The following is a 3890-nucleotide window of genomic DNA, read 5'->3' as shown; positions in this document are numbered from 1 at the left end:
GAAAGGTCCTTGGAGTTCTTTCTAGGTGGGATATTTAGGAGGTGTCCTGGGGAGTCAATGGGTGCAACAGGAGGGAAGGGGGAATGGCCATAAAAGGGAAGGAATAGCAAAGGAAGGGGGCTAGTGGGGAACTCCAACGAGCTTCTTCAGTAGAGAGACTCAGAGAAATGGAGAACAATTAAATCAGAACCTTCACGGGAGGGCTCTGGCACTGATATTTTAAAAAGCTCTCATGGTGACTACAAACTGCAGCCCAGGTTGATAAGCTCTGTTCCCCAGCTGAAGTTCACCGATTTCACACCAGGTAAAGCTGGTCACTGATACTGTGGTTCTAAGTGACTCATCTGCTCCCTGTTCAAGAGGATGTGAGCATTTCGGTTGAGCTTCCTCTTCTTTTTTTTTTTTTTTTTTTTTTGCGGTACGCGGGCCTCTCGCTGTTGTGGCCTCTCCCGTTGCAGAGCACAGGCTCCGGACGCGCAGGCTCAGCGGCCATGGCTCACGGGCCCAGCCGCTCCACGGCATATGGGATCCTCCCGGACCGGGGCACGAACCCGTATCCCCTGCATTGGCAGGCGGACTCTCAACCACTGCGCCACCAGGGAGGCCCCTCTTCTTTTTAATTAGAGAAAAATTCCGAAAGAGGAAATGACTTGTGGGTTTTGCCTGTTTCAACTGAGTCACATCACTGAATGTTCCCTTTCTGTGAATAAAAAGAAAAAGAATAAGGTAGATTTTCCGCTTATCAGTGTGTGCTATCCTGTTGTTGCAGTAAAATGAGCAGGACTCAGAAATGTGGCTGTAAAATGACAGGCTTTAAGTCTTTATTCTTTTCTAAGCTATTGCAAAGAGTATGACCTAGTAATACTACAAGTGGTACAGTAGAAAGAGAAATGAATTTGGCCTCAGAAGATGGTAGGACCAGTGCCAGTACTGCCCAGGGAAATCACTACACACTTACCTCAGCCTCAGTTTCCTTCTCTGAAAAATGAGATTTTCCATCTCTTTGGATCTATAATGCCACTGATTGTAAGATGCACCATAGTTTTACATACCACTAAGAAAACATAGATGATTGTTTTATTCCACTGCTAATGTAAATAGTTAGAATTATTATGATGACAGCATTTATTGGTAACAGAGTCCAAATGTTCCAGAATATAAAAATAAAACGCTTTTTTTCTTGTTAAAAAATCGGATAAATTGAGAAAAATCCTTTAAATCAACCTTTTCTAAAGTCTGTTTATTAAAAAATGCCTAGTGAGACTCCTCATGTGAGATCTTAAGATACAAAAGATTATCTAACTAAAAAGCCACCTTCCTCAGAACCTTCCTATATGACTTCCAAAAGATATGTTTAAAGATCACTATCTCCCCGTAAAAAAGCAACTGGAGACTTACACATACTTAACCGGTGATAAGAACAAGAATTGTTTTCGTCAAAATCTAAATATGGGATCTTAAATATTCTGTAGTTTGGCAGAAGCCAACAGGGTTTCAATGCTGCAAATGTGTAGTGTGAAAACATGAGGGTGATTACAAAGGCATAAGGTGAACTGGGTAAATATGCTCAGTTAGTGAGGTATTCGATGTAGCTGGGAGGAGGGACAGGATAGAGAAAGAAGAAACAGGAGGAGAAGAGTAGGCGAACACGAGTTTGGGGTGGGGGGGAGGGAAGACAACTGTGTAACAGAAAGGAGAGAACAGAGTAAGGAAATCTAAGATGTTAATTTGAACACCCCAGCAACTGTCCTCCTGGGTGAGGCCTTCAATAAATGTATAGCCTGACAGAAAACATTCAGAAAATGTCCAGAAAAGAAACAGCCTGCCTTCAAATAGTGATATGGGTGGGTGGGGCTATTTTTCTTACCCAATTGATTCTACACAAGAAAAGTGTAGCTAAAGAAAAGCAGACTGTGTGAGGGAGGTGGTGTCTGGAGACCCGTTGCTGGCTCCATAAGAGCCTCTTAGCAGTGAGGAGACAGAAACTGGGCTCCAATCCAGCCTAAGCAAGAAAGGCAATTTGTTAGCTCATGTAACCAAACCACGGAAAGGACTGAATGACCAATGACACTCTTCCTTCATTTCTTTCCCTGGTCTTTTTCTCTCAATTTCTTCCTTGGGGTACAGAAGTTGGACACCAAGGGTCTTGGGTTTACATCCTTATAGCTCATGAGCCAAGGGTTAAAAACAAACCAACAAACAGACCGCCAGACCCTCTACCTGGGCAACGTTCATCAGTGTATTCTAAAATCATTAAGTGAAAGATGTATGGGAAACTTGATAATGGAGGGATCAGGCTACTGACCTCACCTGAACCCACTGGTGCAGCCGGACATTACCTGCCTTATGTTGAGATGCAATAGGAAGGATAGGCCCTACCAATGGGCCTCTAAAGCTTAAGAAATAAATTAAACCAGGACCTAATTATGGCTTTAGATCTAACTACAAACTTTCAAGAAACATGGAGGATAGAGAAACAAGTTAAACGACATCATCAGTAATACATGAGCCAAATGAAATAAATGTGACGTTTCATGGTGCAAGTATCCGGTTTCCCCAACAAATCAAGAGCGTGAAGAAAAATGGCGGTGGGGGGAGGGTGGGTGTGGAGAGGGGCTTTAGGAGATTAATAGAGACCTAAGAGGCATAGCAACCAAACACCATGTGGGAGGACTGAACCTCGTTTGGATCCTTACGACAAACCACCAATAAAAGGCATCTTTAAAACAATCAAGGAAATTGGAACGTAGAGTGAATATTAGGTGACATTAAGGAATTACCTTAACTCTTCGAGGTGTGATAATGGCTGGGTGATTACTTTTTTTTTTTTTTCCCCAAGTACTCGTCAAAGGAAGTTTAAGTGGGAAACGACGTGCTCTGAAGTGCGGCACCACCCGGGCGGCTCACTCCGCACCACGGCCGCCTCACGCACCGCGCGGGTCCCGCTCGCTCGCCGGGTCCTCGAGGGCGCCGCGCGCAAAGCAGTGCGCCGCGCGCAGGGTAGTCCGCCGCGCTCGCCACTCCCGGCATGCTCCGCGGGCCGGGAGCCCCAGCGGGAGGACCCAACGCCCCGGACCTGGGACCCGCGACGGGGCTAGTTACCCAAGGTGCCCCGGGCGCTCATTTGCATACCGCTCCTACAGATGAACCCGACACATCTCGCAGTCTAGCGACTACAGCACCAAATGTGCTAGCCTCATGAGTGGGGCTCGACATCAAATTTCCTAAACGTTCGGCGATCCCCGGGAAGACGCTCTCAGTTCAGTCACCGTAAATGAAAGAAGCGAGAAACTTCCGTGCCTTATATAAGCTGTGGACGAATAAAGTACTGTGCTCGCTTCGGCAGCACATATACTAAAATTGGAACGATACAGAGAAGATTAGCATGGCCCCTGCGCAAGGATGACACGCAAATTCGTGAAGCGTTCCATATTTTATGCCCTTCCACACCGTTCCGACCCCTGTGGCTGATTAACACAAAAAACAGTGGGGTTTTGAGAGGCAGCTCTGGAAGCCTGCTCTCAGGCCGCCTGCATGGCTCTCCCACCGGATACTCTTTCCTCCCAGGGTCGATTCTAGCTCGATGGCCTCCCGGCATGCCCGCGGCCGACCTGTCTCATTTCTATTATTAAATTACCTAGATAACCTTGCTGTCTGCAGTCGAATGCTTGTTACTATTGGTTAAAATCTGCTTTTGGTTTGGGCAATTAACTTTTCTCTTAAATTTCCCATCACAGAATCCACCCGATTTAGGTAAAGCGGCATTTTGAGTGCTCCTTAGAAGTCAGATAAAAATGACTTCTTAGGAAAGCAGATCAGAATGGGCTTGCTGCTTCTAGCCAGTTTTCAACTGGTGCTGGAGCTCTAGGATCCACAGGCACCGGCCAACA

At 46.1% G+C, this 3890-nt stretch overlaps 1 long non-coding RNA gene across 1 annotated transcript; it reads right to left on the bottom strand.

The window, feature by feature from the left end:
• Positions 1-390: 390 nt before the first annotated feature.
• On the bottom strand, positions 391-2979 carry LOC307049988. The gene is made up of 2 exons (XR_013810773.1): positions 2781-2979; positions 391-700 (listed from the first exon to the last, which is right to left on the bottom strand). It is a non-coding gene; the product is annotated as an uncharacterized lncRNA (long non-coding RNA).
• Positions 2980-3890: the final 911 nt, after the last annotated feature.

This window comes from Hyperoodon ampullatus (genome assembly GCF_949752795.1).
Source record: "Hyperoodon ampullatus genome assembly, chromosome: 3".
In the NCBI taxonomy this organism is placed as follows: Eukaryota; Metazoa; Chordata; class Mammalia; order Artiodactyla; family Ziphiidae; genus Hyperoodon; species Hyperoodon ampullatus.
Note: the sequence above shows the minus strand (reverse complement) of the source record. Positions and strands in the feature narration are given on the sequence as shown.